The 23406-nt window shown below is 35.5% G+C and overlaps 1 non-coding gene across 1 annotated transcript; it reads left to right on the top strand.

The window, feature by feature from the left end:
- The first annotated feature begins 13282 nt into the window (after window positions 1–13282).
- On the top strand, window positions 13283–13389 carry LOC122149796. The gene has a single exon (XR_006163339.1). It is a non-coding gene; the product is annotated as a U6 spliceosomal RNA (small nuclear RNA).
- The last annotated feature ends 10017 nt before the right edge of the window (window positions 13390–23406 follow it).

Here is a 23406-nt window from a genome sequence, read left to right as displayed (position 1 = left end):
GAGTGCCTGCTGACCTGATGGGCTTATCTTCTGGCACTGTATTGGACAATGTTTCAGGGCTAGTCATAAAATTTTCTGGTACTGTATCACACAGTGTTTCACTGCTATTCATAAAGTTTTCACTGGCAAATTCTTTGTGAGAAGTGGATGGACTCTTCCTTCCCAGTCTGCCTTAGTCTAGAAGCTGTGCTGACACTTGTCCACCATGGGTGACTCTGCTGGTATTTAAAATGCTATTGGCATAGCCTCCAGACTCACAGCAATGTGCAAGCCACCACAGTACAACAAATTGACAGATAAGTAGTGGAAAAAGTGCATAGGAGTTATCATTTAACAATGATACTACCAACCTTTATTTTTTGGCTAATGGATTGTTGACAGCCACATTCCTTCTTTCATAACTGATATTTACCCCTGCAGCAAGAATATGACCTGGACAATAAAGAAAACCTTAATGATTAAAAAAAAAGGAAGTGTTTGCCATAGTCCTGTGTCCATGTCAGATAGGCATTTCTACCTGTCTGTTCTACTTGTCTACACTCAACAGTTTCAGTATTTCAATCTATGTAATTATGCACTTTCAGATGCAAATCTCCTTTGTTTTAGGAGAAGCACAGCACTTCAATTGCATCTAGAGATTTTGTGTTCCTTTAACTCTAGGCTTAGAAATAATGCAACACTGAGACACCACCTTGGGAACCCAAGGAGGCGTCACCATGAGTCACAACAGACTAGACGACAGTGAGTTTATTGTCATGGAGTAGATTCTTATGTGTGTCTTATTGGAACTGTGCTCCATAGGGTTTTCAATGGTTGATTTACCAGAAGTAGATTGTCAACCCTCTTTGCAAGGCACCTCTGAGTCTCAAAATTTTTGTCATCAGCCAGGAATATAATCCCTTGGCAACATCAAGGAACTTCTTTCCTGTGTGGAAGAGTAGGTCTGCTGTTGTTGGCTTCAAACAGTCAATTCTGACTCATAGTGATCCTATATGATAGAGCAGAACTTCACAATAGGGTCACCTATGTTGCAATATTTATTGAAACAAATCACCAGGTCTTTCTCTTGTGAAGCTGCTGGTGAGTTTGGACCACGTATGTTTTGGTAAACTGGCAAGCACTTAACTATTGACATCTAATCCCAAAAGAGGAAAGAACTAGATTGAGGTTTATGCTGTGTATATATCATTTGAACATAGAGCCCTGCTCAAAAAAAAAAAAAAATCAGCCTAATATTTCCCAGAAGAATATTAGAGGGTTCCCATTTATAAAAGCTGACAATCTCAAATAAAGTAAGAAAAAGCCCTACAAATATTGACAATTCTGATTCCTGCAATGAAATGGATCAGACATATCACAAGGCAGTGAGGCCCAGTCTGGCATATTCACACAAAGCTTTCATTCAGGGATCACCAGGCATTTGACTGGAAAAAGAAGCATACAGGAGGGATAAAAAATATAAAAGAAGATCTTGGAGAAAATTGAACGTTACATTAAAAGTTGTGGGAACCATATCATTTCTTTTTCAAGAAATATATTAGAGATGTTTAAAACATTAATTTAAATTTTTTTTCCATAAAATAACAAACATATTTTTGGAAGAGTAAATGACTTTCAAGAAAGTAAGGAAATTTTCCTGAGATTAGGAATACAAACAATAAGAATTCTAGAAGAAATTAATGTACTAAATTTTAAAGATATTTTAGTAGAAATTAAGAAATGTTGTTCTTGATTAGGGTAAAAAAAATCCAAGTCTTCTGTTTCTGTGTGGGCACATTGAGGAAAGAAAAATAATTAGAGAAAAACCATATAAAAAGACAGGATTTGGGGTGGGATTTACTTTTATAGTATACAGTGTGATAATGACAAATTAGTCAATAGTAATATACTCCAAAAAATAAATAAATAAAAATAATAATGCCCTCTCTTGGGCTTAATTCTTAGAAAAGTTTGGGATACACGTTTCCCTCCATAGTCCATTAATACTGGTGAGTAGTGGGAAGAGGAGGGTGAGAAATTGCCTAAACCAATTTAAAAATAAGTTTAAAATAATACAAAATTCAAGACGAATGTTGTTATTGTTAGGTGCTTTTGAGTTGGTTCTGACTCATTGCAACCCTGATGCACAAGAGGACTGTCTGGTCCTGAGCCATCCTCACAGCTTGTTCCTAAGCTTTAACACATTGTTGCAGACACTATATCAATCCATCTCATGGATACTCTTCCCGTTTTTCATTGACCTTCTTAGAAAGCGTGTTATCCTTCTCCAGGAACTGGTCCATTGTTACAACATGACCAAAGAATGTGAGATGAAGTCAAGCCATTCCACTTTTAAGGAACATTGTGGCTGCACTTCTTCCAAGACAGATTTGTTTATACTCCTGGCAGTCCATGATATCTTCACTATTCTTCGCCAACAAGGCAATTCAAATGCATTAATTCTTTGGTCTTCCTTATTCATTTTCCAGCTTTCACATGTATATAATACTATTGCAAATGCCATGATGGACCTTGGTCTTCAAAGTGACATCTTTGCTCTTTAACACTTTAAAGAGATCTTTTTCAGAAGATTTGCCCAGTGAAAAGCATCCTCTAATTTTTTGACTGCTACTTCCAAGGACTTTGATTGTGGATCTAAGTAAAACTAAATTCCTGACAACTTCAATCTTTATTTATCATGATGTTGCTTATTGGTCCAATTGTGAAGATTTTTCTTATCTTTATATTGACTTATATTCCATACTGAAGGCTGTAGTCTGTGATCTTCATCAGTGAGTACTTCAAGTCATCTTCATTTTCAGCAAGCAAGGTTGTGTCATCTGCATATAGCAGGTTGTTAATATTGATGTCATGTTCTTCTTATAATATGGCATCTTGGATTATTTACTCAGCATAGAATAAATAAGTATGATGAAAGGATAAAACACTGACACACACCTTTCCTAATTTTAAGTCATAGAATATCCCCTTGTTCTGTTCAAGCAACAGCCTCCTGGTCTATGTGTAGGTTCTTTAAGAGCACAATTCAATGCTCTTGAATTCCCATTCTTTACAATGTTATCCAAAATTTGTTATTATCTACACAGTCAAATGCTTTTGCATAGTTAATAAAACACAGATAAACCATTATGGTAGTCTTTGCTTTCAGTCAAACTCAATCTGACATCAGCAATTATATCCCTTATTCTATGATCTCTTCTGAATCCATGTTAAATTTTTGGCAGTTCCCTATCAATATAATACTGCAACAGTTGAATTATCTTTAATAAAATTTTACTTGTATATGATATTAATGATATTGTTCAGTAATTCCTGTATTCTGTTGGATCACATTTCTTTGTAATGGACAGAAATATCTATTTCTTTCAGTCAGTCTGGAAGCTGTCTTCTAAATTTCTTGGCATAAATGAGTCTTTCCAATGCTGCATCCATTTGTTGAAACATCTTAATGGGTATTCAACCAATTCTTTGAGCTTTGTTTTTCAACAATTCTCCTTCAGTACCATTGATTATTGATCATATGCTACCTCCTGAAATGGTGAATATTGACCATTCTTTTTGGTACAGTGACTCTGTATTTCTTCCAACATCTTATGTCTTGCATCATTCAATATTTTGCCCATGAAACGAAAAACCAAACTTTCTGTCATTGAGTCAACTCCAACTTACAGTGACCCCCATTGGGTTTCTGAGCTCTTAAATCTTTACAGAAGTAGATTGCCCCACCTTCCTTCCATGGAGTGGGTGGTAAGTTTGAACCACCAATCTTCTGGTTAGCAGTGAAATGACATAAATACTGCATAACCAGAGCTCCTTATTTGCCCCATAGAATCCTTCAATATTGCAACTTAAGGCTTGAATTTTTTTTTTTCAGTTCATTTAGCTTAAGAAATGCCAAGCATGTTTAAGAAAAATATAAGACACTGACAAGATAGAAATAAATTTATAAAAAATGACCAAGCTATCTATTTACAATGCATAGATTTCAGCATTCAATAAAATATAAAAGCCATCCATGAGCTATTTTAAAAAACTGAGAAGAAACATAAGAACAAAAATAATAAAAAAGGGAAGTAACTATGTGTGAGTTTGTGTATTATTTCCAGAAATTATCCACAAATGTTTATTTAGCTTTATCTGTAAGAGACAACATTGATATTAAGGCAAAAATAATTTCTGAAAATAGAGAAGATAATAAAAAGAGAAAATATTTCTTTTCCTCACAAGTATAATAAAACATTTATAATAATTTAGATTTAGAATGTGTCAAAGAAACATAATAAATGTATATAAATATATTTTTTTAATCCATTAATATAATTACACAATTCTTACAAAAATATATCAGAAAGAAATTTAAGAATTTGAAGGGAAAATAAAATTAAAAAATCAGGCTAATGAAATAAAGATTAATAAAACCAGAAGGTGGTTATTAAAAACTAGGAATCAGTGACATTGATAAATATTTGGTTATAATGATGAGGAAACAGAAACCTCAATAGAAAATTTTAGAATGAAATGAAGATAAAAATTAATGTAACCAAGACTGAGGTGACAAATTTGAAAACTTAGATATAATGAACCTATTCCTAGAAAAAAAGTTATCAAATCAGATTAAGGAATATATAATACAAAATGCACTGCCACTGTGCCAGTTCCAACTTATAAGGAACCACATTGGGTTTCCAAGGTGGTAAATCTTTATGGAAATAAATGATCCCATCTTCCTTCTGCGGAGCAGCTGGTGGGTTTGAACTGTCAACCTTGCAGTTAGCAGTCAAATGCTTCAGTACTGCACCACCAGAGCTCCTTAAGGAATATATACAAAATTAAATAATTTTCTGTGTGTATAAAATTTTATCAGTAATCAAATTATTTCTATATGGAAACTCAAGTCACAGACATTTCCACAGATGAGTTTTATTAACTATTCAAGCATTAGATAATTTGTCTTAAAAAAAAAGAAAGGGAGGAAAGGAATGCAAGAGGAAACTAAGAAAGACACATTAACCTTAACTTATTTGGTAAACCTGGTGTTAACACTAAAACAAATAAAAACAATATGACTATAATATATTACAAATCAACATCATATATAATTAGATGCAAATATCCTCACTAAATACTAGCGAATTAAACTTTATGAAAGTGATAATATATTATGAAAATATATTACCTAAAAACAACAGTGTTTTGATATACATTGTGAACAGCACTCAGTTGTTATTGATATCCACTGTATGTTCCTTGAATTTTTAAATAGTTTTTTTAGGGATTGGGACCACAGATGTACATGAAGTCAGATGTTGTCTAAATGGACATTACTTGGCATATTACTGTATTATTATGTTGAACATATTTTAGTGTATTTGTAATTATTTCTTTATTTTCTTTTTTTTATTTTTTATTGTGATTTGGGTGAAAATTTACAGAGTAAATTCACTTTTTATACAGCAGTTCACATACATTTTGTCTCATGACATTGACCACAATTTACTACAATGCAACAACTCCCCTCCCACTTCCTTCCCATAGTTAAACCTCTTCCCTGTGTCTACCCCTCCATGAACTCCTGCTCCCTGAGCTGTCTCCCTGTGCATAAGGAACCCTTCTTTCTCCCATGATTGTTCTCTCCAGGGAGTGTATCTACCTCAGGTAAGTGTTCAACTCATATGCCTGTTTTTTGTTTGGCTGTAAACCACAGGTGTGGGTTCAATTTCAGACCTGAAAGACAGCTAGGGGCCATAGTCTCAGCGGTTCCACCAGGCTTTATTGGACCAGCAAACCTGGCCCCCACTTTTTTTTCCTCAAAATGATTTTGAGTTTTGTTCCACATTGTTCTCCCTCTCTATCAAGGATCTCCTACATAGATCCCCTTCCAAGTGGATGACAATGGTAGCCGGGCACCATCTAGTTCTTCTGGTCTCATAGTTGTATAGGCTGCAGATTGGATGGTGTACCAGTTGCTAGGCCTAATTGTTTCCCTGAATTTTTTATTTTCTTCATTCTTCTTTGCTCTGGATGAGGAAAGATCCATCTTTGCATCTAGATGGCAGCTTGCTAGCTTTTAAGATCCCAGTCGCTACTCATCAAAGTAGGAAGTGGAATAATGTTTTGTATAGTATGTTATGCCAATTGAGCTTGATGTCCCCTGCAATTATGGTCCCAAGCCCACAGGTTCAACTACTCAGTCTCTCTGGGCTTTATTTACTTTTTTTATGCATGCAAAGGTACCAAGAAACAAAACCAAATTCACTGTCATTGAGTCAATTCTGACTCATAGTGACCCCCATTGGGTTTCTGAGGCCATAAATCTTTATGGAAATAGATTACCTCATCTTCCTTCCATAGAGCGGCTGGTGGTTTTATGGTATATCTTAATAAAATCAATTGACTAACTGACTGCGATCTTAAAATCTTGTGAGCAGCCACCTAAATGCAAATTAATCTCTGTTCATGCAGAGTTAAGAAGTGTGAAAAAAAAAGTCAAAGACTCAGGAAACAATCCAAAGAACTAATGAATCACAGGAGCCATAGCCTACACTACCTTGAAACCAGAAGAAATGACGCCAGCTTCCACTAACAACTGCTCTGATAAGAACCACAGAAGGTCTGGACAAAATGGAAAAAAATAAAAAAATGTAGAAAAAAATTCAAAATCATAGAAAGACCAGATTTATTGGTCTAATAGACACTAGTGGAATCCTTGTGACTGTGGTCCTTAGATACTCTTCAAACCTGGAACTCAACCCACCCCCAGGTTACAACCCCACTCCACATTGCAGCCAAACAGCAGAGAGACCTGTAAAGTGAACAATGACACCTGTGAGAAACACACTTCTCAAAATAACCAAATATATGAGACCACGATGGCAGCATTTGTCCAAAAACAAAACTCAGAAGACAGGAAGGGGCAAGAAAGAAGGAAGAATGAAAACAGGGAACCCAGAAAGGAAGTGGGAAGAGTATTGTCACATTGAGAGGACTGAAACTAATATAACACAATGTGTATAAACAGTTGAATGGAAACTAATTTGCTCTGTAAACTTTCACCAAACCACAGTAAATAAGTAAATATGCCACAAAAATAAATAATAAAAAATAAATAAAACTGCTGTAAAATGGTGTAGTGATCAAGGCATTAGACTGCTAACCAGAAGGCCGGCAGTTCAAACCCACCAGCCTCTCCTCAGAAGGAAGGTTGGGCAATCTACTACCGTAGTGATACTGCGTTGGAAACCAAGGAGGGGTTGCCATGAATAGGATCTGACTCTATGGCAATGTGTTTGGTTTCGTTTTTGGTTGCTGTCATATGAAAAAGTTTGATGCATTGAACATCAGTGACTGAAAACCAGATGAACTGTGGGATGACATCAAGAATAGTAGGCATGAAGAAAGCAAAAGGTCATTGAAAAAACAGCAAAAGAAGAATAGATCAAAATGGATGTCAGAAGAGACTCTGAAACTTGTTCTTGAGTAGATAGTACCTAAAGCAAATGAAAGAAATGTCAAGATAAAAGATCTGAGCAGAAGATTTCAATGAGCAGCTTGAGAAGACAAAGTCAAATATTATAATGAAATGTGTAGAGAACTGGAGTTAGAAAACCAAAAAGGAAAAATGTGCTCAGCATTTATCAAGCTGAAAGAACTGAAGAAAAAGTTCAAGACTCAATTTGCAATATTGTAAGATTCTATGGTCAAAATTTTGAACAATGCAAGAAACATCAAAAGAGGATGGAAGGAATACACAAAGTCATTGTACCAAGAAGAATTGGTTGATGTTCATTCATTTCAGGAGGTAGCATATGATCAACAACCAATGGTATTGAAGGAAGAAGTCAAAGCTGCACTGAAGGAATTGGTGTCTTCAAGGCTCCAGGAATCCACAGAATACCCACTGAGATGTTTCAACAAACAGATCCTGCCCTGGAGGCACTTACTCGTCTATGCCAAGAAATTTGGAAGACAGCTACCTGGCCAACTGAGTGGAAGAGATCCATATGTGTACCCCTTCCAAAGAAAGTTGATCCCACAGAATGTGGAAATTATTGAACAATATCACTGATATCACATTCCAGTAAAATCTCGCTGGACATAATTCAAAAACAATTGCAGCAGTATATTGACAGGAAACTTTCACAAATGCAAATCGGATTCAGAAGAAGATTTGGAACTAGGGATAATATTTTTGATCCGAGATGGATCTTGACTGAAAGCAAAGAAAACTAGAAAGATTTTATAATTTGGAACACTTCCCAAATTTATTTGTTATCCATGTGCAGGGGCCGTGCTTATGTGTTTTATTGATTATGGAAAGGGATCCAATTTTGTGGATCATAACAAATTATGGATAATATTGAGAAGAATGGGAATTTCAGAACATTTAATTGTGCTCATGTGGAATCTGTACATAGAGCAGGAGGCTGTTGTTTGAATAGAATAAGGGGATGCTGCATGGTTTAAAAATCAGGAAGGTAGTGCATCAGGGTTGTATCTTCACCATAATTATTCAATCTGCATGCTCAGAAAATAATCTGAGAAGCTGGACTATATGAAGTAGAGTGTGGCATATAGCTGGACTATATGAAGAAGAGAGTGGATTGGAGGTAAACTCATTAACAGCCTGCTATATGCAGACAACACAACTTTGCTAGCTGAAAGTGAAGATAACTTGAAGCACTTACTGATTAAAGACTACAGTCTGAAGTGTGGATTACTCCTTAATATAAAGAAAACTAAAATCTTCACAACTGTATCAATAAGCAGCATAACACTAAATGGAGAAAAAATTGAAGTTGTCAAATATTTCATATTCCTTGGTTCCACAATCAACATCCATGGAAGCACCAGTCAATAAATCAGAGCATAACCCAAAATGCATAGGCAACAGAAACTAGATGACTGGGATCTTTTAAAAATTAAATTCTTATGCACATCAAAAGACTTCTCCAAAAATGTAAAAAGACAACCTACAGATTGTGAAAAAATGTTTGGCTGTGACATATCAGACAAGGGACTTATCTTCAAAATTTATAGAAAACTTCCATACCTCAATACCAAGAGGACAAACAATCCACTTCAAAAATGGGCAAAGGATATGAACAGACACTTAACTAAAGAAGATATGCTGGCAGCCAATGAACACATGAGGGAATGCTCATGATCACTAACCACTAGAGAGATGCAAGTCAAAACAACATTGAGCTATATCATCTCACCCCAGCAATAATAGCAAAGTTCAACAAGACAGAAAATAATAAATGTTGGCAAAGTTGTGAAGAGTTTGGAACTCTCATACACTGCTGGTGGCACTAAACAATGATATAAGCATTATGGAAAATGGTATGGCATTTCCTTAAAAAGCTGAAAATAGAAATACTATCTGATGCAACAATTCCATTGCTAGAAATATATCCTAAAGAGGTGAGAGACAGGAAGTGAACAGACATATGCACACGCATGTTCATCACAGTCCAATTCACTATAGCAAAGAAATGGAAACAACTTAAATGCCCATCAATAGATGAATGGATAACCAAACTATGGTACATTCATACAATGGAATACTATGCAACATTAAAGAAAAAGGAAGAATACACAAACCATCTCGTCATGTGGATGAATTTGGAGGACATTATGCTGAGTGAAATCAGTCAATCACAGAAGAACAAATATCGGATGAGCCCATTATTGTAAAAAGTCAAGGAAAGGTTTACTTAGAGAAGGAAATTCACTTTGTTGGTTAGTGGGAATGGGAGGGAAGAAGAGGAAAAATTTCAGACTAGTTTGGGGTCACATGTTGATTTAGGTGAGGGAAGGGATGATATGGAAAGGGTATGATGACATTGGGGAAAAGAAGGACATTGAAACTTGCATGTAAGATATAGACAACAGAGACAAATACTAGTATGTGCACAATACTTCACTACCACTAACACCAAACACCAGGCTACAGAGAAATGCATAGACAAGGGAGAAGATCAGGTGGAGGTATGGAAACAAGAATATAACCTAGACCAAGGATAGATTTGGCTAAAGATAATCTTACATATGGACAACATTAGCTGCATCCATTACAGAAGCAACAGAAGGCAGAGTTGGAGTAACTTCTCAGAGAAAACCAAACACCTTGAGAGAGAGAATCATCAGTCCTGCCACGTTGGTACTGTAGTCTTGGGTACATCATGCTCAACTGGCACAACCTATACATAAATATCTTGTTCTACAACTTATTTTGGTGAGTAGTTACTGGGGTCTTAAAAGCTTTCCAAAGGCCATTTAAGATGCAATTACTTGTGTCCTCTCATCCTAAGCAAAGAAAAGTGAAGAAAATCAAAGCCATCTGGATTTCAAAGCCAACTAGTCCAAGGGATAAGATGGACAACGAGGACTTCAGCCTTCATGACCCTGAGTCCAGAAGATCTAGGTGGTGCCAACCACTATGCCAACCACTCGGAAAGGGATCAAAACTGGAGATCCTGTATAGAGTGGGAGGAAAAATGTGGACCAAAATTAAAAAACACAAAAATGACCAGAATTACTGGTCAGATAGAGTCTGGTGGAGCTCCTGAGACTATGGCCCTGGGTTACCCTTCAGGCTTAGAAATGGACTCACTTCTATGGATTGGCTCTCAGCCCAACAGTAGAAAGACCTACATGCAAAACACCACCCCAGGGCAATGCAGTAACCTACTCTAGAGACATGAACCCCTTAGAGCAATTAACCCTGAGATATCAGAGGTGCAGCATTCACATAAAGGGCAAAGCTGGACAAACAGGAATGCCTAGTTAAGAAGGACAAAGGGAAGGGATAGTTGCAGGTGCAGGAGGGGAAGAAAGTTTGTTAAGATTGGTTGGTAATCAGGGTGTGAAATCAAATGTGCATGAACTGTTGAATGTAAAACGAATTTGCTTTGTAAATTTGCACCCAAAGCAAAAGAAAATTAAAAAATAAAAGAAAGAAATCAGATGACATATTGCACCGGGCAAATCTACTGCAAAAGCCCTCTTTATTGTGCTGAAGAGCAAAGATGTCTCGTTGAAGACTAAGGTGCGCCTAACCTGAGCCTTCATGTTTTCAATCACTTCATATGCATGTGAAAGGTGGACAATGAGTAAGGAAGACTGAAGAAAAGTTGATGCTTTTGAATTATTGTGTTGGTGAAGAATACTGAAATTACCATAGACTATCAGAAGAATGAACAAATCTATCCTGGAAGAAGTACAGCTGGGCTGTTTTTTGGAAATAAGAATGGCCAGACTTCATCTCACCTACTTTGGTCATGTTCCAAAGGGACCATTCCCTGGGGAAGGATATCATGCTTGGTAAAGTGAAGGATTAGTGAAAAAGTGGAAGACCCTCAACAGGATGGATTGACACAGTGGTTGCAACAATGGGCTTAGCTATAGCAAGGATTTTGAGGCTGGTGCATGATCAGGCAGTGCTTCATTCTGTTGTATATAGGGTCACTATGAGTAAGAGCTCACTCCATGGCACCTAACAGCAACAACATTTAATCCCAATGACAGTCTTTTGACGTAGATGTTAGTGAATGGAAGGAGTTCTAAAACAGTTCAACAACCACCCTTCACTCAAACTCCCCATTTCTTAGAACCAGGTAGACTTATTTTTCTAGTCCCTCTCTAGGCCCAACCCATTACAAGACATTGTGTGGTTGCAGTAGGCATCCTGCCACTAGACATTAAGCCACACTTCCCCTGGAATAAGTGACCTTGGCGACAACAGTTGGGGTTATAATTACAGGCCATGACTTCCTCTGAGTACCCACGAACTTTGCTCACATTAAAAATAGAAACTAGAGACAGGTATAAGAGAGTGCAGAGACCTTGTGTAGAGGTTCTTCGTCTCCCATGCCCCAGGGATGGACAGGGCTCTATCACCTTCACGATTTAGCTGGCCTGTCTTGGTGGACCAGTCACGTTGTCTGGAACCTCTGCCTTGGTGTTCTTTGTGCTGTTTAAGAAATAAATAGATCTTCTTGAAACAGAGTACTGCCTGGTCCTATCACTTCCTTTGCTGGCAATGCACAAATTGAACCCATGAACCTTCTGGTAATCTTGGAGTTTGCACTTGGACTGATCTTCTTTGGTGTCCTTTTCACCTATACCCTCTTAGGACAAATAGGGCTGATTTAAGTTTCACATTGCAGTTAACTTTGTCTCTACTCTATTGATGGGTAAAATTATTTTCAGAAAAGTTAATTTTCCAGGAACACACTGAATAGGAGGCAGAACTTGTTTGTTTTAAAAGTACTTCTTCCACTACTCTTCTGATCTTGGGACACATGCATGCACATTTATGTGCGTAGAAGTGTGTGGGTAAGCATGTGTGTACAATAAATTAGTAATAGGTTCACCTATATATGGCATAAAGAGCCCTGGTGGTGAAATGGTTAAATAATAACTGTTAAAGTAAAAGTTGGATGTGTGAACTCAGTAGCTGATCCTGGAGGAAAGGGGATCTGCTCTCCTTATGATTTCACTATAGGAAATCCTATAGGGCAGCTCTACTCTCTTTTAGAGTGCCACAATGAGTCAGAAGCGACTGAAAGGCACATGACAATATCAACAGCATATCGTATAAAGCCTAAAATAATGGTATAATAAGCAAGGTAGATACTTAATACTTTCTCAAATGAAATAAATATAAAAGTAAACGGTAAGGGGCTATATGACACAAGTAAATGGTACAGGGCTATATGAAACTTGGCTGTGTGGGAGTGCGAGCTTCTTTCTAGGCTGCTTTTCTTTCAACGCCATCAGGAAAAGTCCCACTTTCTATTATCAGCTAAATCATTGACCGAGTTTCATTTTAGAATATGGCATAAAACTATAAATTTTCTTTTAATTTATAGAGAATCTTATACAAATACTCCTCATTCTCCATTTGTTTATAAAAATATGAGATATCATGTCATTGACCTTCATGTCAGATCTTTGTGTTGACTATTAATTAATGAATGTCTTTGAAAAATAAAAGCATTTTATAATGAAATGCTAGAATCCAACTTAATGAAGGCACTTGACTGCTCACCAGAAGGCCGGCGGTTCAAACCCACCAGCCACTCCTCGGAAGGAAGGTTGGGCAATCCTACTTCCGTAGTGATACTGCCTCGGAAACCCAAGGAGGGGTCGCTATGAGTCGGGGCCGACTCGATGGCAAACAACAACAACAATAATAGCTAAATTGATTCTGAGATCTAGTTTATTGGCTTCAGCCATTTAAATCACTTATTTGTTGAATAAAAAATATTTTTTATTGGTGTTCATTTTGGAAGCAAAAATACTAAAGTTGAAATAACACAGAAAAGATTACCATAGCCCTGGCACATGGATGACTAGCAAATTTGGGAAGTGTTCAAAATTATAATAATTGTATATATGCTTTTTTTGTGTGTTTTTTGCTTACCATGTACAGAGTACTGTTCCAGATACCAGAAATATCAAAATAAATAAGACAGAAACTAAAAAACAAAAACTCATTGTTTTCAAGTCAATTCTGACTCATAGCAACACTATAAGATAGAAATAACCTTAATTTGTCAGGTTTATGTTCTTTAGGATACACAAAATAATAACTTAAACAAATGAAAAATAATAGCATAAAAACAAGATAGAAGATAATTGGATAGAAAGTCATTAAAGAATTGTTGCATTAAGTTAGATAAATATATATTAGTTGGGTAACCCATGAAAGGTGCAAATGGTTAACACTCTCAGCCTCTGATAGTTTAGAGGTCTGTGTCCACTAAGAGAAAAAAAGACCTGGTGATAACTTCCAAAAAAATCAGTTACTGGTTCTGGTAAAATGGTGGAATAGACAGACACACCACACAGACACTCTTGATCAAAGAAAAGAGGGACAAATCAACACAGTTACAGAAGATAATCCTGGAACCCTGAGCTTTAAAAGGAAGGATACAGAAATGGCCTAACTCCAACTAGCAGAAGAACTTGCATGAAAACACAGAAAAAGGAGACACACAGAGCTGGGGATTGTCAGTGATCCTGAAGGCACAGACAGCTTGGATATTGCCAAGTTGTGTTAGGACCTAAGAATTAACCTAAATATTGGCCCTGCCAACAAGGGGCTGCCCAGAGGACTTCTCTGCCAGCTGATAAATAAAAAAGGAAGCAGCAAAGGCAGAGACAGACTGAACAATGGACTTTTGAGTCTCCGGAGGGTGCAGCTATTTTGAATGTTTCCAAGTGGTTTGACAACTTTGGATATTTAAAGCAACAACTCTCTCTCTGATTCCAGGGACCTAAGAATAGGTTCCACATGCTGGGGATTGAAAGGACATGCTGGACACTTAGGACTGGAAAGGTGCAATATTCCTCTTGTTACTCTTATACACCACACCCTCATGGTGAACAGAGGTGTGGCCATCCCTCATGCCCACCCACCTTCTGGGGTGGCAGGAATTCCATCCCAGTCTGTATGCTCTGATGGAGCCTGGGTGCCCTGCCCCTCCCAGATGTTTTTTTTTTTTTTTTTTTCCCTTAAGTTTGTTTATTTTTGTCTGTTTTAAAATTATTATCATTATTATTGTTATTGTTTAAAATTTATACAATAATTGTTGTCCTTTTTTTTTTTATAATTATTCTTTCTTCTTCTCTTCCCAGTTTCTAGTTTTTGGCTTTTTCTCTCTTCCCTTTTACTGGTTCCCATTTTTTTTCTTTCCTATAGTTCTCCCCATTCCTTGTTTTTCTTTTTGCTTTTATCCCTTCACTACCCAACAGCCACTCCTCGGAAGGAAGATTGGGCAATCTACTTCCATAGTGATACTGCCTCAGAAACCCAAGGAGGGGTCGCTGTGCGTCGGATCCAACTAGACAGCAGTGCATATTTTCCTACTCTACCTCTTTTGTCTTATTGCCTTTCCCCAGATATTACGCTTTTTTTTTCCCTCCCCTTTTTCTATTCATATTTCTTTTGGCTTATCAAAGTATTTCTTTAAATATTTTCTTTTATTGCCCTTCCTCTTTTTATTTTATATCTTTTCTCTTTTTGGTGATTGTTCCTGTGTGTTTATGTGGTGTGTGTTTTCTGTCCTCTTGCTTTTACTTTTTGGATGTATTTTTGACTTTTTTTGTTTTACCTGAGTGGGAGATAGCAACTGTGCTCATACTACTCACTCACATCCACACCTCCTGCAGATCCACTTAATAAGTGAGGGCCAACCTTTCCTTCTGCACCAATTGGCCAGTAATACAGAACCACCAATAAAAGCCTGACTCACCCTTAATTGCTCTTCACTAGTAGTTAGCCGAGATATGTGTAGTTACTCTCATTCTCTATCATACCCACCAAGAGACAGGTGGTGAGTGCATAAGTGCTACCAACTAGTGAATAAAGGAGCACAGTATCCTGCTTACTCAGATACATCCAATAAAAAACAAAACAAAACAAAAAGCCAAAATGACAGCCCTTGAGTCAATTCGAGTCACAGCAACGCTTCCTTGGGTTCCCAAGGAGGTATCTCTATGGAAGTAGGTTTCCCAATCTTCCTTCCAAGGATCTTGGGCAAATCACACTAGCATACAATCACCGATCAAATACACATAAAACCAAGTTGCAATGTGTTGGAGACAACAGACCATCACAGTCCACACAAAGAAGTAAGATAAAACACTAGAAACAAAGGAGCAGGATATAGACTCAGAACACATCCCTCAGGAACAAATATAATTGGAACTCCTATGTAAGGAATACAAAAGAATTATACTTATGTACCTTCAATGGATTGAGAGACAGACAAATCCAGGAAAGTACTGATGAACTTAAGGAAAATACAGATAAAACCCTAGAACAATTTTAGAACAAAATACAAGAACAAAATGACAAAATAAGTGAAAAATTAAAAATGATACAAAATCTACAAGGAGAATTCCAGAAGATTAATACCAAAATTGCAGAAATAGATAACACAGGATAGACCCCAAAAGAAAATCACCAAGACATATAATCACCAAACTCACCCAAGCCAAAGACAAAGAAAGAATTCTGAAAGCAGCATGGGAAAAACAAAAAGTTGCCCACAAAGTTCAACCAATAAGACTAAGCTCTGATTTCTCAGCAGAAACCATGCAAGTGAGAAGGCAATGGGATTATATACTTATAAAACCCTGAGAGATAAAAAATTATACACCCAGCAAAATTGTCCCTCAAATATGATGAAATTAGATTTCCAGATAAGCAGAAATTAAGGAAATTTCTTGAAACCAGACCTACCTTACAAGAGATACTAAAGGGAGTCCTTTGAACAGAGAAACAATGATAGCAAGCAACAACTGATCATTAATAAACAAGATGGCATAACCCAGAAACCAACACAGCTATGGAAGTATCCGAAGTAAAATAAGCTTGCAAGATTGTAAACAGGAAACAAGAGACATCAATTGGCAAATGAGGACAACTACAAACCAAAAAGAGGGTTAAAATAGTGTAGTTGCAGAACTTCTAAATGGTGAGGAAGTCAAGAGAATAGCAAGATAGAATGGACTATTCTAAACTCAGAGAGAAAATTATAAACATCAGGGTCACTCAAAGAAAAGTGATAAACCTTCACATCACAATAAGAAAGGACAAGCAAAAATATTTAGCAAATACTAAAACCACAGCAATGAAAGAAATGATAACATGATTCATAAGCAAAATGAGCTCAACAGAGAATATTATATGGAACAAAGAAACCAGGAACACCATAAAAAAAATAATAATAAAAAAATGACAGCAACCAGTTCTACTTGTTGATAACTATACTGAATGTTAATGGATTAAATGCACCACTCAAGAGACAGAGAATTGCAGACTGGATAAGAAAATATAACTCATCAATATACTTTCTACAAGAGACAAACCTTAGAGAAAAAGACAAAAAAATAAACTAAAACTCAAAGGTTGGAAAAAGATGTATCAAGCAACTGGCAACCAAAAAAGCAGGAGTTGTAGTATTAATCTGATCAAATTGACTTTAAGACAAAAACCACCGTATGAGACAAAGAAGGAATTTATATAATGATTAAAGCATCAATTGAACAAGAAGATATAACCATAATAAATATCTATGGACCCAATGAAAGAGCCCCAAAATGCATAAAGCAGATTTTGACAGAATTGAAAAGACAAATAGATGACTCTACAGTTATAGTAGGAGACTTTAATGCACCACTTTCAATGAAAGATAGAACTATCAACAAATTCAACAAAGACACAGAAGAACTAAACAATACAGTCAACCAACTTGACTTTATAGACTTCTCCCAAGCATTTCACCCAACAACAGCAAAATATACATTATTTTCCAGTGCACATGGGACATTCTCCATGATAGAACACATGCTAGGCCATAAAGCAAGCCTTAGTAAATTTAAAAATATTGAAATACTACAAAGCATCTTCTCAGATCACAATGCTATAAAATTAGACATCAATAATAGGAAGATCAACAGAAACAGAGTAAACACATGGAAACTGAACAACACCCTCCTTAAAAATGACTGGGTAAGAGAAGAAATAAAAAATGAAATTAAAAATTTCCTTGAATCAAATGAGAATGAAAACACAGCATACAAAAATCTTTGGGACACAGCAAAAACAGTGATCAGATGAAAATTTATAGCAATAAATGCACACATCAAAAAAGAAGAAAGAGCCAAAATCAACACCTTAAAGCAACATCTCCAATAATTAGAAAAAGAACAGTAAGAAAAGCCTAGTCATCAGAAGAAAGGGCATAATAAAGACTTGAGCAGAAGTCAATGAAACAGAAAATAGAAAGACAACAGAAAAACTCAACAAGATTATAAGTTGTTTTTTGTTGAAAAGATTAATAAAACAGACAAACCACTGGCAAGATTAACAAAGGAATAGAGGGAGAGAACACAAATAACACAAGTAAGAAATGAATTGGGTAACATTACAACAGAAACAACTGAAATAAAAAAGAGAATTTCAGGATACTATGAAGAACAGTACTCCAACAAATTTGAAAATCTAGAAGAAATGGACTGATTTATAGAAACACATCACTTACCTAAACCAACACAGATTGAAGTGGAAAAGTTGAACAGACTCAAAACAAAAGACAAAATTGAACAAGTCATAAAAAAAAAAAGAAGAAGTTGTGGTCCAGATAGTTTCACCGGAGAATTCCACAATACGTTCACAGAACTGACACCAATCCTACTCAAAATATTCCAAAACATAGAAAAGGATAGAATCCTCCCAAATTCATTTTAAGAAGCAAGCCTTACCTTGATACCAAAACCAGGTAAAAATATCACTAAAAAGGAAAACTATAGACCAATATCCCTCTTGAATATAGCTGCAAAAGTCTTCAACAAAATCCTAGCCAACAGACTCCAAAAACATATCAAAAAAATTCAGCCTCTGAAAATCCTATGGCATACTATGGCACTTTACTCTGACACACATGGGGTTGTTATGAGTTGGAGTTGACTGAACAGCCACTGCTTGATTATCGGTTACCAGTTAGGATGAATTCAACTGCAAGAAACAAATATAAATACAAGCAAAATAATGTCAGCAATTCTATTGCGGTTTTAGGGGAGTGAGATTCAGCCTTGTGGATTGAGAAAAGGGCCAAGATTCTGTGTCACCTTTGCATTAAGGCAAATTGTCTATGGTTGTGACCTACCTTAACCCTGCAAGCCACATTCACCTTATATAAGTAAAGAGATGAGAAAGAACAAGTAAATGAAAGTTTTCCCCAAAGAGTTGTTGTTGTTGTTGTTATGTGCTATTGAGTGGGACCCAACTCATAATGACCCCTCCTTGCGTTTCCGAGGCAGTATCACTATAGAAGTAGATTGTCCAACCTTCCTTCTGAGCAGTGGCTGGTGGGTTTGAACCACCAGGAAAAGTTATTTTCTCTGAAGACTCTAATATATTTTTTCCTGGATTCCATGTCCTTATCTAGGTCTGCTTAATGAAAATAGCATCAAGTCATGAGTGTAATAGTATAAATAATTATTTGAGAGACAGTTGGAATGCTACTTAGAAGTGAGAATGGCCAGACCTCACTTCTTGTATTTTCTCTTCCTGCTATCAGAAGGGACCAGTTCCTAGAGAATATCGTTCTTGGTAAAGTCAGTGAAAAAGAGGAAGAGTCTCAACAAGATGTATCAACACAATGGCTGCAACAAGGGGCTCAAGCACAGCAACGATTTTAAGGATGGTTCAAGACTGGGCAAGTTTTCTTTGTCACTATGAGCAGAAACTGACTCGATGTCACTTAACAGCAAAAATAATGGTCATATTCAGAAAGCAGAAATAAGATACAGTAGTGAAAAGTAAAGAAAAAAAAGAGAGATTCTTCTGAAATATTTTTCTACTATTGTTGTGTCTTATTATCTTTTTATTTCATTGTTTATTTTCCTTTTTAATTATCAACAACCTGTACCACTCCACAGAAAATTATGTTTAAAAGATAACTAAACATCAAAGGCAATAATGCTAAGAACCTAACACGCAACAAATCTTCATTTACTTCAGCATAAACCAAGCACTATTTTAATAGATATTTTTGAAATCTACCCTTTTTTGTGCTTCAGCATAAGTGGTTGCCTATAATTCCTGCAGTATAGCGTAATGAAAATGAAAACATCTACTGATCATTTTCATGTCACAGATTTTTTTTTTTTAGAATTTGTTTATGTTATTTTTGTTCTAAACCTCTTGCAAGGAAAATAAAATTGAAAATTAAAATCAACAGAGACTGCTTTAAAGTCATTCTGTCATAACAAGCACAAATATAAACAGTCTACCAATTAGAGATTTACCATGCACTTGCCACAGATACTAAAAAAAAACAATTTCAAGTAATTTGATTTTTGTTCAGGCTCTCAAATAGACACCTATTCTAGATAAATTATCAAGAAGAAAAAAGTTTTCACCTGAAAAATATATAGAGATGCTCAATATTTTGGTAATTGGAAGTGAGTATAGCAAAAGTTAGGTCCCTTTGAGGGTTTGGTTTGTTATTTAAAAAGATATTTTTGATTTAACTAAAACAGTATTTTCCTGGAAACAATTAACACTCCCAAGATTATTTATTTTAGTAGAATTTATTTAAAAGAAATTGATTCACACAAAATGTTTTCTTTACGAATGTTGTTGTTGTTGTTATGTGCCATCGAGTATAGCGAACCCTCCTTGGGTTTCCGAGGCAGTATCACTACGGAAGTAGATTCCCCCCATCTTCCTTCCGAGGAGTGGCTGGTGGTTTTGAACCACAAGCCTTCTGGTTAGCAGTCAAGTGCCTTAGGCATTACTCTACCAGTGCTCCTTCTTTAAGAATAAAAAGCACATAAATCAGATTTCACAATGACATATATGCTGGACCTGGTTATAGCTGATTATGTATGTGGTTTCTTTTTTTCAAAACTGAAATGAGAAATATTAAATAAGCTTATATGACGTCATTTTTATGTCCACTTGAATATATACTTGGATATTATATATGTATATATGTGGATATATGTATATATATATATATATGTGTGTGTGTGTGTGTGTGTGTGTATATACACAAACACAAGTATAGATATGCATACTAAAATAAAATCCTTCAGATATAAAATTTAATAAAATGATATTTAATAAGCATATTTTAAGTATAATGAAATACTAAGCTTAAACTTTTTTTAAAGTAATATTTAGTTTTTACTTAGAAACATTCAGCACAGATGTTACAGTGAATAGGTTGCACGCATTTGAAACTCCTGGGTTGTTCACACAACATAACTTTTTCTATTACTCAAGTTGCCTTCAGTTCAGACTTCTGCATTTTGCTGTTTATGACCAAATGATTTCCTTTTACTTCCACACATAGTTAAATGTGTAGCAATAAAACATAATGAGGGAAAAGCATGGTAATAAAGAATGAGTAGAAGTTGTAGATGAACCTACTAATTGCATATACATTTGCATGGATTATAACCAGTCATACAATAATATAAACAGTTATAAAATACTCCTAAACAACACTTTATGGATCTCTTAATTATTCTTCTGTTACTTAAAACTACTAAATTTTTGACATTTATCATTAATGTATACATACCATAATATGCCTTCCTTTTCTTCATTATAATCATTTTGACTAACATTGTATTCACTTCATCCCAGTCTTATACTAAATTGGTAGAAAGTGGTAGTTTGAAGGACTTTCTTTAATCTTTCTAGATGAATCATTCAAAACTTGTTTACAAAGTATTTAAGAAAAATGTTTCTAAATCAAATAATTTTGTAACGATCTCTCTATAAGTTTATAATTTAAGGCTGCTGTAGGAAGGGTAAGGAGCCCTGGTGGCACAATGTTTAAGTACTCTGCTGCTGATCAGAAGATCAGCGTGGTTCAAATCCGACCAGGGCAATTGATTCTATGCCAGCTCCCGTGTAGCTAAATGTGAAAACATTGGTATCAGACCTAAGTTAAAACTTCCAATGTTTTACTTTCTAGCTGTGTAATCTTTAGCACTTTACCTCACTTTTTTTAAAAATGATTGAAATGAGGTTAGATCCTAGACATTTCAGTGAGTGAAGGACAGGAATATAAGGTATTCAGACTGAAATGGAAGGACTGAGACTATCTCTATTTGCAAATAACTTGACTGATAAAAGAGAAAATTCCAAAGAATCTTCCCAAAATAAATAAATAAATAAATAAGCAACAAGCAAGTTTAGCACTAATTATTAACTTTAGCAAGGCCACAAGATTCGAGGTCCATATACTTAACCAAAAGCATTTCCGTATATTAACAAAAAACAATTGGAAACTTAGTCTTTTAAATGACTTTTACAATCTCTTGCACTGCCGTTGAGTCAGATCCGACTCATAGCAACCCTTCCTTGGTTTTCCGAGGCAGTATCACTATGGAAGTAGATTGCCCAATCTTCCTTCCAAGGAGTGGCTAGTGGGTTTGAACTGCCAGCCTTCTGATTAGCAGTCAATTACTTACCTACAAAAGGAGCAAAATAATTAATATCCATGTCCTAAAAATTAAGAAAATATTGACAAAGGAAGTCAAAATGACCTGAATAGGTAAATGTACATTATGTTCATAGTTTAAAAGATTCATCACTTCTCCACAAATTGACTGACAGATTCTGTGCATTCTCAATCAAAGCCCCAGGAGAATTTTTATAAAATTAAAAGATAGAGTTCTAAAATGTATTAGAAATGTTAAAGGAATTATGAATGAACTGTTTTTCTGGGGTAATGCCCTAAGATTGTGTTTCCAGAAGTATTATCACACCATACATAGTTTGAGTGATACAGAATTCCATGATTGAAACTATGCCCACCCTGCTACAATGTAATGCATTGTACAAACTGACTTGACAGTTCCTTGAATTACTTTGACCAACATATAGAGAGGCATCTCTCAAAGCACACTATTGACTCCAGTAAAAACTTCAAGAAATAAAACTCATTTTGTATGCATTTATATTACATATCTGAAGAAATAGGATGTAATGGACAAACTGAATTTAGAATAGACCATTTTGTACTTTGTAACTCTCATGTTCAATTAATACCTTTGATATTCAGCAAGTCCCTTAACCTAAACTGTAGTTTCTTATGTATAAAACTAATATATTATCTATGTTATGGGATCATGATAGTTGTTGTTAAACTTTATATGTGCTCAAAAAATGATGGCTCTTATTATCATTATTTATGGAGAACATAAATAAATGTTACATATCCAGTTTCAGTTGTTATTCAATGCTTGCTTGTTTAGTTTCAATTTTTATTATTAAATATGTAGGTAAACTAAATCTGTGACTTTGATTAAATACTTGGCTCAATTAATAAAGTCCAATTAGTAAAGCCTGCAGTCAGATATATTTGCTAGCAAAACAACAATGACAACCATGATAATAATAACACATTTTTAATTTGAATTCATTAATGGGAGATTGTAAGAGATTATCTCTAAATACACACACTTATTACTACTCTGAGCAAAATACGTGTAATTATGGATGTTTCAATGTAAGTTGCTCTTCTTGCTACTCATTTCTTTAGCTATCACTTCTAAGATCCCAAATCCTTTCATTTCTGAAATCTGTACTGAGACTTCACTCTTAAGTTATGGTCAGCTATAATAGCTTCCTTTCTGTGATTCTTTCTGTCATTTTGTGGTAATAATCTCACGGTTAAAGGATAATTACTGCTTAAGAAGCAGTATTATTTTTGTGTAAAGTATGCCCTTAGAGTAGTCAAATCAGGAATAAAACTTTTCCTGAGGAGTAATTCTAGTTATTTATGATGTTACCTGTATCATCTCATTATATTAACTGGAAGCAAATAATGCACACATGTGTGTGTATATATATATATATATATATAT

The sequence above is a fragment of the Orycteropus afer genome, unplaced genomic scaffold, assembly GCF_000298275.1.
Source record: "Orycteropus afer afer isolate SDZICR_OR568_19922 unplaced genomic scaffold, OryAfe1.0 scaffold00047, whole genome shotgun sequence".
In the NCBI taxonomy this organism is placed as follows: Eukaryota; Metazoa; Chordata; class Mammalia; order Tubulidentata; family Orycteropodidae; genus Orycteropus; species Orycteropus afer.
This window is presented reverse-complemented; position numbering and strand designations above follow the sequence as displayed.